Source organism: Strigops habroptila, chromosome Z, assembly GCF_004027225.2.
Source record: "Strigops habroptila isolate Jane chromosome Z, bStrHab1.2.pri, whole genome shotgun sequence".
NCBI lineage: Eukaryota > Metazoa > Chordata > Aves > Psittaciformes > Psittacidae > Strigops > Strigops habroptila.
The window spans coordinates 28,906,345-28,919,776 of record NC_044302.2 but is presented as its reverse complement, the minus strand read 5'-3'; positions in this window follow the sequence as shown (position 1 = coordinate 28,919,776).

Genomic DNA, 13,432 nt, shown 5'->3' with positions numbered 1-13,432 from the left:
TTGAAGATACAGTTTCATTATTTCATGATAATTAGCGTCACTTGCATGAAAGCTCATCCTTAAAATATATTGATTTACTTGGTGATGTTCTGCTTCAACAGTACCCTTAGGGACATCTGTGAATAATAATGAAGAAGAGGTTTGAACTAGATGGATATTCAGACAGATGGATAGACAGGTGATTTACATGCATGTATGATATATAGGCTTAATCCTACTAATTAAAGAAGGAATTACAAAAAAAAAGGTGGTGAATCATTTCTAGTGTTGCATGATTGACATAAAAACCTAGCCTCCCTGCACTGCAGAGCAGCATGTGCTGCTTGTGGGATCATTACCCTTTTGATTCAATGTTCACTTCTTTAAGCTCAAATTTCTTATGTTAGCAGTTTTGTTAATCTAATTTTTTCTTCTGTCCTTATTGCCAGTAATTAGAAAAGGATCTGAACACCCAAGAATAATCTTATTGAAGTACAGTCATTTCTCGTAATCTGAGGAGCTGTCAGTACTGTTTCTTAAATTTCTTTCACCCACATGTTCAAGTTGTAGAAAATAATCATGGCCAGCAGCCTTTTCATTTTCATGCTCCAACAGGATAATAGAGGAGCTTTACGCCAGATCTTGTGCTGACCTGCTACAAAAGCAACTAGTAAAGTCTGCAGCATAAAATAGTTTTAAGCAGATGGGCAAGTGGCAAGGGAGATGGTTCACTGTCGGCAGCAGCAGGGACATAATGCTATTTGTAGAAGTGCCCTATTTCTTTGCCCATTTTATAGGAGTGTGCTGGGAGGTTTCATGCACAGGATGAAATATACCTCCTGGTCCCCATGCTGTTCTTGTGGTGCCAGCTCTCGAAATCCTCCTGCCCAGGGGAGGACAGTAGTGCCCTTCCTTATTCCACAAAGGGGTTATGGTCTGAGAGTGCCAGTAGTCGAGATTTTAAGGGTAACCACTTTAAATATAGTGTTTAAATACAAATACAAATATACGAAAATTATGTATTGACAGCAGAAGTAGTGCTTGGCATGAATTATGGGCTGTATGATGGAAGCAGTCTTCACATTTTGGTATTAAATCTATGTCAAAAAAAAAAAAAAAAAAAAAAGGATTTTCCACACAATAACTTATTAAAAGACTTGTATCAAATTGAAGTAAATGCAATTTGTGATTGCAACTGATTTGTGCATGCAGGACCATTTATCTTTTCATTGCTTAGGCTAAATACACATACTGGCATTTTTGCATCTTGCCCAGCATGCACGAAAAATACTGAAAAAAACCAGATGCTCCTTTTGATGAACAGCATGTGAGAAGGAATATAAAGATGTAAATGAGATGAAAACTAAGGAAATGAATGAACTGGAGAGCCACATTTTTTACCCTCATGTTGTAGACTCCCTGGTTATCTCTAGAATAATTTTAGTGGTAAACCCGTGGGTGCAAATAAATCTGTGTCATTACTGCTGTTCAAAATCCCACTATATTGGAATTCCAGCATTCCCCTTGTTCCCTTTTTTTTTATTTTTCTCCTCTTTTAGCTGCCTATAGTTCTAAATTGCACACGTATCTCCCCCAAAAGATTTTTAAAAGCATAATATACTCATTTACAAGAAGATTATATTGACAATTGAAAGAATCTCTTGAATTGTATCTCTTCTAGGAGTCTCTTTCGAGTTGTGCTACTCTATGTTTCTGTCAGAGTTAAGTAGTGCATAGTATGTGTTCTGAGCTCATTCTTTTTTGGGGCTGGAGAGTATATAGAGGAGTGAACCCTAATACTGTAAAGATTTCAAGATAAAACATATTTAGCAATTATCCATAGAATTACTTAGGAAGGATCAAGCAAAAAGAACCAATTTTCTGAAGCAGAAATATAATCTCACTAAAATAAAAGCAAACGAACAAAACCCTGCCTTTATTCTTCCCTCTGCTACCCACATAGATATTTTCCATCTAGATGTTCTTGTCAAGAAAAGGAGAATATCAGAAGGTTTCCTGGCTTATATCAGCATAATATCAAAGTAAATGCAATTGAAGCCTGTTCAGGTGACCCTGGTGTAAAACTGATCCAAGTTAAGGGAATATCAAAGTCAATACTTTCAAAACACTGGAAGAAGGTCTGTTTTCACTAACCTAATGCCAGCAGCTCTGCAGTGCCACTGTGAGATACTGGCAGGTACACACCAGCCCCAGCCTCCCACAGCTTTCAGAATAACTTGATTGCAATATTGTATTTCTTTCGAGCTGACAGAAGTTCCTGCAGCTGATATTTTAAGAACTCCGCTGGTAGCTGGAAACTTGCAGCCACACAGGCAGTAGATGTGTATCAGGATCCTGCATTATACATGAAGATGACTTCTTTCTGCCTGTGCTTGAGAAGTCCATTGTACTTTGGGGGTGGTTTGTCACTGAGTTCAGCATGACAGTGTTGTCAGCAGACTGACAATTTTCCTCCCAGAGTCTGCTGTTTTGAAGATTCTGCTAACCCAAGGCATGCCAAAAGGTAGGGGTGATGAATCTAGGTGTTAATATGGATATTTCTGAAGGAAGGTCTCGTAAAGAACAAATGTACTTGTTTTGCAGGGACTGACCTTGAGCTGCTCAGTTTTTATACAACCTGTTTAAACAAGATTTATAGTCTCGCCATTTGTATGTAACTGTATTTGGACAACACTCTGTGTATAGACTTAAGTGAATGGAAGCTATACATTTAAAAAACTTCCAATAATTAGGAAAAGTCTGAAGGTGGAAATATGTTGCCTAAAGTAGGTAAGTTGGCCAGAGTGTAATTAAACCTTTGCATGCTTAATACTATAAAAAAACCCCCCAAAACAGTTTAATGGGTTGTACATCAAAGGTGACATGTCTATCATCTAAACTCCTCTCAAATTTAGAATCCAGAGGTCTTTCAGACAATTGTGATATTCAATAAATGGGTATATCTGTTTTGATTGTCCTTCTGACTTTGCATCCTACTCATTCCCTTTCCCTGGTGAAGTTTGCTTTTGTACTAAACCTTTTTGGAATGAAAGAATATACTTCTACCTTCTTAGAAAAGAAAAAGGCAAGAAAGAAAATGTCACAATAACATGAAATACAACTCTGCACCCATTCTTAAAACTTTTTTTCATACTAGGTTGCAAGTGTTTGAAATGGCTTGGCTTAAGTTTCTATTATATTAGTTAAATCACTTTAAAAAACTCACCAAATTAAAGTCTTTTGTAGATTTGTGCAATGACTTGAACAGAATGTAGGATTTTAGGAAGCAGTTGTCCATTATAGCACTTCCTGAATCAATATCGTGTTAAAGGAGTCACTAAGTTAATTTATGCTTTTAGTCCCATAGTGCTTGTTCAGTCTGGCAGCTGCAGGGAAGGTCAACAGAGGTAAAGCTGTATTTCTTAAGATGTAGAAGTTCTGAGAAATCCCAGGTCACTCTAATTACTAGCAGTCCAAGGTAAGCATAGTGGCAGCCTAACTTGTGCTTTGGAGAACCTGACACTACGGTGTGCTTTGTGAAAACGCTCCCCATTTTGTGTACTTGGAGGGATGACGTGGGGAAGGCAGTCACCTGGAGTGCAGTTGGATTTACCTTTGAATGAAACCCCTCTAAAGTAAACCAAGTTAATGGCCTTTCATCAATAATTACACCTGCTATGTAAATTAATTGTCTGCTGATCATATAGCATCTTTCTGTGAGCCCAAGACTGCTGCATGTCTGCCCTTGGCAGAGCAAAGATGCTGCCTGCCCTGTGGGTTTAGTTTTGGTCTTCCTCTTGAAGTGACATTTGTGTTCTCCCCAGACCCAGACAAAGGATCAGTACTGTGGCCAATAAAGACTTCACTTTTGGTTATATGCACTGATCTCTGTACCTGGGACTTGTCATGCCCACATGATCTAATCAGTCTCAGTGCTGAGAGCATTTTCCTAGTGACCAGCCTACAGTTTTGTTTGTTTAACAAATCCCTATTTGTCTGAGAGTCCCACAGCCTTTGCAAATTGTTCATTTTATAACAGATGGGTTTCAGACTCACTTCCCCCTGAGTTTATGCGTGTATATTTGAAAGTGCGAGTGTGCATGAAAACGTTAAGCAAATGATGCTAGACATTTTCTACACTTTGAAGGGAAATGTCTTCAGCTGGCAGTGTGGGAATGCTTCAATGTTTCATATAAAAAAAAAAAAGTGTGTAAGAGTTGAAATAGTGAAGATTAATACATGCTGACAGTTTCTGGGTTAAGCTTCTCTTCTGAGGAGGTTTGATCCTTGTGACTCCAGAACAATAAACTGTGAAAAGAAGGTAAATACTCAAAAATAAACCCATAAAATATACACTACATTAATATTTAGGCAGAGCTTGAGTTTAGTGAAACAGGATAGCTCTTGCTATATTAAAACATATTTGAAACAAGAGGAAAAGATTTCATGTTGAAACCAAGCTCAGATATACAAGTCTTGTGAGACTTCCTTTGTGTTAAATGTGAGAAGCCAAGGACATATAAACGAAATAAATAGACATTAACTATTTTTTAAACTTTATGTTTGTTCTTACAGGGAAATGTAAGCCCTAGTTACTTCTGATTGCTATGTCTTGGAGGACATTAAGGAGAACAGCCCAAACGAATTAAGACGGGAAACCACTCCCTGCAAGAACAAGATAGGTGGTCTCTATGGTAACTTCCTAAAAGAGCATATCATATTGTTGTAAGCCATTATAGCTATTTCAAATTCAAGCAGAAATACAATGGGTTATCACAGCACAAGAGAAACTGGCAGTGCTCAAGGCCAGGTTGAATGGGGCTTGGAGCAATCTGGTCTAGTGGAAGGTGTCCCTGCGCATGGTAGGAGGAGCTCTAAGGTCCCTTCCAGCCTAAACCAGACTATGATTCTGTGATTCTATTACTACACTGAAGCAAGCTGTGAGCTGGAGATGCCAGTTTGAATCACAGTTACCAAATAGACAAGAATATGGATCCAAGTTGCTGAATATTCACCTGGTCATGATATTACTGGTCAGATGGAAACAAATTTAGCCAGGATTGCTCATTTTAGAGGTTAATGGCATAGTTTCCACAGAATGATGAATCCATGGAGCCAACTTGCAGAAAAAAAATCACCACATCTGTATCGTCATCCCATTATTTCAGATACTTTTTGGAAAAAAGCTCCAGTATTTGTAGGTGAAATATCGAAACTCAGACAGCTCTGAAAACGTATGCAATGAAGAATTATGATTAGAAAGGGAAATAGTTTGAATTTAAAGAAGTTTTTTCTCTGAGTTTCCTACTATTAATAGTTGCAGAACTCAAACCAATAGAAATGAAGCACAAGAAGACCTTAGCTTTTGAGAGCTTTTGAACATACATAGGCTATTTCTTTTCTTTTATTTTTTAAATAATGAGCATAATTTTATGAACTACATTTTGCATATATTATATAGAACAAAATACTGCCTGGATTAGATACTTGAACTACAGAAAGGCCAAGGTGTTCACCATTCATTGCCTTCCTTCAGGCTGTGAGGATAAGGCATAACCTCTCTCCTCATGGTAATTGTTTGCTGCATTTATCACAATAATTTCCCCTCTCTCTCAAAGTATGGCCACAGAAAGATGGAAGAAAAGGAATGACTTCAATAAAAGGGACTGAATAAGTCTTATGCTCCAGTGTCATTCCACAAAACTGTAAAAGCCATCCTCTGAATACGTAGTGTCAGCTGTCTGCATAGTATTTGAGTAGCAAATGTTAGAGTTTATGAATTTAAAACTGCATCACTAGAAGTAAATGGAAGATCTTATTTTGATCCACATTTAGTTTTTTGATTAATACGTTTGAATTTTGATTAATACATTTGAATGATGCATCAGTTCTAGGCAATATTCTCAGGAAAAAATGGTGATACCTAGTAATTCCACTTCCTCACTTCACACGTGCTTGTATTAAGATAGACAAACACTTTTTAGACACCACAATATATCAAAGCACTTCATACTGAATATGCGACAGCACTCAAGTCCTGTGCTAGCTGATGGAATTTGAACAGAAAACCAAACAGGTCAAAATAAACCACTGTATCAAGAGATGAACACAGAGCTGACATCACTGCAGAGGATGGTGGAAAAAAAATCTATGGCTTTGAGGGACTCCTAAGCCTGGCGAAAATCCTGGGCTAAATAATGTACAAGTAGAGAAAGGCTGAGTATTGTTGTCTTTGATGGTGAAGTCCAGCCATAACAGAGACCTACAAATGTACAAAACACACATTTGGCTATTAGAATTCTTCCCTGTGAGGATGGTGAGGCCCTGGCACAGGTTGCCCAGAGAAGCTGTGGCTGCCTGATCCCTGGCAGTGTTCAAGGCCAGGTTGGATGGGGCTTGAAGCAACCTGGTCTAGTGGAAGGTGTCCCTGCCTGTGGCAGGGAGTTGTAACTGGATGAGCTTTAAGGTCCCTTCCAACTCAGACAATTCTGTGCTTCTATGATGCTATGATATTGTGGAATTGATAATAAATTGCACTCTTCACTCGTGTATACATATGAGAGCAAGGCAGGTTCCAAGCGCACCAAAGGAATATCTCCTGTGTCTTTCTTCCTCATCTGATGGGCTGGATCACAGCTTCACTGACGCCAGAAGACTTATTTTGAAGTAAACCCTTATTTTGGGTCTCTCCAGTGTCTCTAGGGTGCTCCACTTGCAGAACTTCCAGTGAGAAGGGGGAAGGAGGTGATCCTGCCCCTCTACTCTGCTCTTGTGAGACCCCACTTGGAGTACTGTGTACAGTTCTGGTGTCCTCAACATAAAAAGGACATGGAGCTGTTGGAGCGAGCCCAGAGGAGGGCCACGAGGATGGTTAAGAGGGCTGGAGCACCTCCCGTATGAAGACAGGCTGAGAGAGTTGGGGCTGTTCAGCCTGGAGAAGAGAAGGCTGAGTGGAAACCTCATAGCAGCCTTCCAGTATCTGAAGGGGGTCTATAAGGATGCTGGGGAGGGACTCTTCCTTAGGGACTGTAGTGGTAGGACAAGGGGTAATGGCTTCAAACTTAAACAGGGGAAGTTTCGATTAGATATAAGGAAGAAGTTCTTTACAGTGAGGGTGGTGAAGCACTGGAATGGGTTGCCCAGGGAGGTTGTGGATGCTCCATCCCTGGCGGTGTTCAAGGCCAGGTTGGACAGAGCCTTGGACCACGTGGTTTAGGGCAAGGTGTCCCTGCCCATGGCAGGGGTGTTGGAACTAGATGATCTTAAGGTCCTTTCCAACCCTTACGATTCTATGATTCTATGATTCTATGATTCTAAGTCAGCTACCTCCAGGGCAGATTTCCCTCTTCCCTTTGCCATGGCTGTTGGGGAGCGTTAGGATGGGGTTCATAGGAGGTCTCCATCCTCCCTGCTGGCTAAGTAAGTCAGTCACACACCTACAAGTGTTGTGCTGCATGGTGTGGTGGGGCTGTGTTGCTGGGGTAAGGGCACCATCAAAGCTGTAGGGTCATGGAAAGAAAACCTACAAAATTTCTGCTCTGTTACTGCTTTCTCTGAGCACAGCTTGTGGCAAGTCCTCTTTGGTTTGCAAACAAATCTGGAGTTTTACTTTGTATCTTTTGTTTTCACTTTTTATGTAGTGCCTTGCCTTGAAGTATTCATGAAACAAAACAAAATAGTGCTTTTCTAGGTAAATAAGCAAAGTAACATGGAACATATTAGTATGTACTGATTTTCTATTCTACTGAAAATTGACTCTTTGGTCTTTGTGTTCAATGTCAGCTGCAAGGAATAATTAACATCAGACGAAGAATGAATGCCATTATAAGGAGCAGTACAGCTGAGATTTCTTGTCTGATTTGCAATTATGCCTTAAAGTAACAGGATCACGTAGCAAGCTGAGATCCTGCGTAATCAGTTAAGAGACTTTAATGTTGTGGTGAAGGTTGTGGTGAAGACATAGGCAAAGATGCCAGTCATGCAGCTGCTTCTGCTTCTGCATATTACAGTCCCGTTCAAATCTGTGCACCTACCCATGACTAAAGTTGACCAAATGTGCTCGCACATGTGTAGTGCTGTACTGCCCTTGTTACATATGAGGAGAGCACAGATGCTTGTGCAAATATATCTCAAATTCTGGCTTGCATTTTCAGTCACTGCTTTTCTTTCCCTCCTCCCTCTACCTCCAACCTTTAACTTCAGTTTAATAAAGGCTGAGGATTAGTATTCATGGGTATGATCTTTCATATTCTCAAAGTAACTAATTCCACTGCATGCAGATTGTCTCAAGATGAAAACATGAAGAATAAGCCCGTGTGAAATACTGAAGATGTGTATTAAGACAACATTGACATTTGAAATAATTTTAGCCAGAATTGTGTCATATGAATTCCTCTTTCAACCAGGTTGGTTATAAAATTAATATTAATGAATTTAATTAAGGGTACCTCAACTGTTCAGGGCCAGACCATGCTAAATAAGATATCTTAGAGACTGGAGGAACTGGAGAGTCACAGAGGAGCTGGGGAGCTAAGTTCAGATGAAGATTTACCATTTTACCCTCCAGTCTCTCTATAACGAATATTCAGTCCCAATAATTTTAATAAAAATTTATAAAACCAAATTCTATTCTGCAAAGACTTTGAGCACCATTTTTGAACAAGAGTGCTGACTCTGTGCTGTTTCTGTCAGTGATGCTCATAGTTCATAAAGCCTCAAGGTTTGAATAGCTGCATTCAATGACTGGGCCCAGTTCTCACCCTTCTCCACCCTTATTACAGTTTCTGTGTGCTCCAGACTGGGGAGAGGAGGGCAAGCCAATGCTATGGGAAGTGACAGGGACTCTGAGATGAAGTGGGAGCTGAAGTCATGTTCAGCATGACTTTATCAACACTGCTTACCTGGCCCCAGAAGCTATGCCAGGAGTCCTACTGACAAAAGCCCAATTACTGCCATGTAGCTGGGGAAATGTAGTCGAAACCTTGCCTTTTCCAGTGCTAAACTGTGAACACAAGGTTCTGTGTAAGATCCACCAGGTTCAGGGCTGGTCCCATCAATACTTCTACTGTAGAGCTAGAGGGGAGGACCCTTATTTGGGGAGAATAATGAATGGAAAAAGGGTTGTTCATAGAAGTGCCTCTCCCCAGCACAGCCCAAGGTATACATTCCCTGGCTTAAAGTTGTGCTGCACTGGCCAGGAAGAATCAATCCAGGATGTCCTGAGATGGTAAATGAATGCTAATGAGCCTTTGCATGTTCTTCAGTCAAAACACTGCTTTGCTGCATTTCATAGAACCACAGACTGGTTTGCATTGGAAGGGACATTTAAAGCTCATCCAGTTCCAACTCCCTGCCATGGGCAGGGACACCGTCCGCTAGACCACGTTGCTCCAAGCCCCGTCCAGCCTGGCCTTGAACACTGACAGGGATGGGGCAGCCACAGCTTCTCTGGGCAACCAGTGCCAGGGCCTCACCACCCTCACAGGGAAGAACTTCTGCCGAAGAGCTCATCTCAATCTCCCCTCTGTCAGGGTAAAGCCATTCCCCCTTGTCCTGTCCCTGCAGGCCTTTGTTAGATGTTCCTCTCCAGATTTCTTGTAGGAGGTGCTCTGGGCTGCAAAAGTATCAGTACATTTGACTGGTTCACTGTGACATTGGAATACAACCAAAAGAATTGCCAATATATACACAGGGCTCAAAATAAGGAGGGAAAATACCAAACCTCAAAACTCCAGCTATGACATACTCCTCAGGGATTTACTAACAAACTGTACCAGTGGAGATTCTTCCCAAGACAGCACAAGGCAATTTCACGATCATTCATGAGAGATATCAGGTAAGAGCTAAGCAGTGCTCATTTGAGCCTGGGTAATGCTGAGCTGTTGCCTGGCTGCCTGAAAGTAGCATGGCACCCATCAGAAAGCACTACTGACTCGGCTGTTGGCATCAAGGGTGTCTCAAGCAGCTCTGCCATCTGGTGCAATGAGGATGGTAGACCAGTACCGTATATCTCATCATGGATTACATCTGACTTTGGGAACGTATTAGTTCATTCAGGCAGTATAAATGCATTGCAGACATTAATCTGAATAGAATATAATCCATTGGAGAAGAAATTAACCACAAATGCATTTTTTGAAGGCCATAGGAATGCTTGTGGTAAAGGATAGGGAAAAGATTGCTAAATGTTTAAAAATATAGAAACCGTTTTAGTTGAAGTGCAGTCTTTTATACCATGAAGGGATTAACTGGGACATGTTTACTGAGCCATTCCTGTTACCCAGCCTGTGTTTACAGATGTAAACTGTGCATGCTCAGCAGTTGCACTGGGACTAGGCAAATTTTCCTTCCCCACATCACACCTAGCTCCTGAGCTGCTCTGGTTTGGAAGTCTGGCATTAGACTCCCAGAAATATTTGAGGAATGTGACCGTTAGAGTTAAATGTGTTCTCAGTGAAAAGCCATTTGTGAATAGATGCTTTCATTCCCACAGCTGAACAACACTTTCTATTACAGCTCAGAAACTGGAAAGAAATGGAAAGGTGGAGCAGCCAATGCAAGTGCTATATATGTATATTGTATAAATATTCGCTCAGATTCTTCTGGAAGCCACTTTGACTCCTATCTGGAAATTGAATATCTTTGTGAACAAGAAAACCTTTTTACTTATTCTGCTCACTGGTCAGTGATGGCTTTTTAAATTAAATACTTGCAAATCACTCAGAAAAGGGTAAAAATGGCTTTAAAACAAAGAAGTGCTTCTGACTTTCAAGTAATGCTGCCTGTTGCCATTTGAAGAAAAGTCCATTTCTGTCTAAGCCTCAAAGCCAAGATAATTAAACAAACCAGGAACATAAATAAAATACCCATAAACAAGCGCTGTCCCCGCATCCCCACTTACTTTTCTTACATAGAAGAAAATTATATCAGCATACTTAATATGAACAGCTAGTGTAGGTTGATGACTTAATTAACATCCTTGAAATGCTAGTTCTAAAATGTTAGAGTAAGAAAATTATAAAATAAAGACTAGTCACACTGTTCAATATACAGGTCTTGAGCCACCCACAGCCACACTTTGTCCCCCACACAGGCAGGGTCTTAATGTCATCATTTGTGAGACAGCTCTCATCTTCAGTTCATAGATCAGTGCATTTTTCAGCCTTGGGAATCTAGACCTGGTGCTGCTCATTTATTTCCTACATCAGTGGTGCAAGAGCAGGCAACTTGAAACACTAAAAGAGAAAAAGCTACTGTGCAGGTACATATGTATCCAGTCTGTGTACGCTAGGGAAAGATGGGTATTTTCACAGGGCACATCCCTGCAGTGAAGTGTACTCAGGGCCAAATTGAGCCTAAAGGAAAAAGTAGCATGGTGTATTTCAGTTTTGGGATTTTCAAAGTTCAGGAAAAATTATGCAGACTTGGATGTAGAGAAACCAGTAACCAGTGGTGTTCCTCAAGGGACCAGTCTAACATCTTCATCAGTGACTTGGACAGTGGGATTGGTGAGCCCTCAGCAAGTTTGCTGATGACACCAAGCTGTGTGGTGCAGTCGACATGCTGGAGGGAAGGGATGGGATCCGGAGAGACCTGGACAGGCTGGAGAGGTGGGATCATGCAAACCTTACGAAGTTCAGCAACGCCAAGCACAAGGTCCTGCACCTGGGACAGGACAATCCCAGCACAAACACAGGCTGGAGGAGACTGGATGGAGCAGCCCTGAGAAGAAGGACTTGGGGGTGTTGGCTGAGGAGAAGCTCCCCAGGACCTGGCTTCAGTGTGCGCTTGAGCCCAGAACCCCACCGTGTGCTGGGCTGCATCCCGAGAACGTGAGCAGCAGGTTGAGGGAGGGGATTCCTCCCCTCTATGCAGATCTCATGATATCCCACCTGGAGTACTATGTCCAGATCTAGGGTTCCCAGTATGAGAAAGACATGGACCTGTTAGAGTGGATCTTCCATTTTCAGATGGCTGGAACACCTTTTATATGAATAAAGGCTGAAGGAGTCGGGGCTGTTCAGCCTGGAGAAGAGATGGCTCCAGGGAGACCTTATTGCAGTATTTCAATATATAGAGAGTGCCTACAAGAAAGCTGGAGAAGGAGTGCCTACAAAGAGTGTGTAGTGATAGACAAGGGGCAATGACTGAAAGAAGGTAGATTTAGATTGGACGTAAGGAGGAAATTCATTCCCGTGAGGGTGATGAGACACAGGAACAGGTTGCCCAGAGAAGTTGTGGATGCTCCGACATGGTAAGTTTCCAACGCCAGGTTGGATGGGGCTTTGAGTAACCTGATCTAATGGAAGGTGTCCCTGCCCATAGAAAGACGGTTGAACTAGATGATGTTTGAAGGTCCCTTCCAACCCAAACTGTTTTGTGATTCTCTATGTACATAACAGGAAATTGTTCCCCAAATTATACAACACCCACAACTCCTGGAAACAGAAAAAGGATCTCTAACAGATATGGCTTCCTATAAAACAAATCCTAATTTCTCCAATCTTTTCAGCAAGAAGTGGAAGAAATTCGTGAGAGAAAAGGTAATATACTCAAACCACCACTGGTATTACCCACATCAAAAGGTTCAGTAGAAATGGAATTAACTCTCAGGCTTACTAATCAGTATTCTGATGCATACTGGATTTATTTGGGCAGTTCTGTAGAAAGCGACAGCTATTGGGACAGCATGGAAAACATAATCACCCTTCAGCTCTTTGCTCTCTATTCCAGTGGGGGTTGGTCTCTGCTCCCAAGGAACAAGGGATAGGACTAGAGGAAACGGCCTCAAGCTGCAGAAGAGGAGATTTAGACTGGATATTAGGAACAATTTCTTCCCCGAAAGGGTCATCTGGCATTGTAACAGGCTGCCCAGGACAGTGGTGGAGTCACCGTCCCTGGAAGTGCTCACAAACCATGCAGACAAGCCCCCTTGTGACAAGGTTCGGTGGTGGCCTTGGCAGTGCTGGGGCAATGGTTGGACTTGATGATCTTAAAGGTCTTTTCCAACCCAGATGATTCTACAATTCTATGATTTTATGGTATGTATATGTACTTTAAATGTGTACACACCATATTCACATCAGCAATGCATGCTTTAATTGCTTATTTAAAAATTCTGCATCAGTACCTCTTATAATGAAGCTGTGAACCTGTTATAATAACAAGTCCCATGTAATTAAGGAATTTCCCCAAGTAAAACATTGTAAAGGCAACAGCATTCCAGAGAAAAATAGAATAGATGTAAAAAGTGAGGAATGAAGATTCAGAAAATCTATTTTTTTCTGTACAATTCAATGCATAATTCTAGATCCCAGACATAATTTATGTTTTGCATTTAAAACTGTGTTGTGTTGATGCCAAACATCAGCTAAGCCCCACACAGCTGCTAGCTCAGTGTTTACCAGGACAGGGTACAGAAGGTACCAGGAAGATCAAAAGTGAAAAGCTAGTG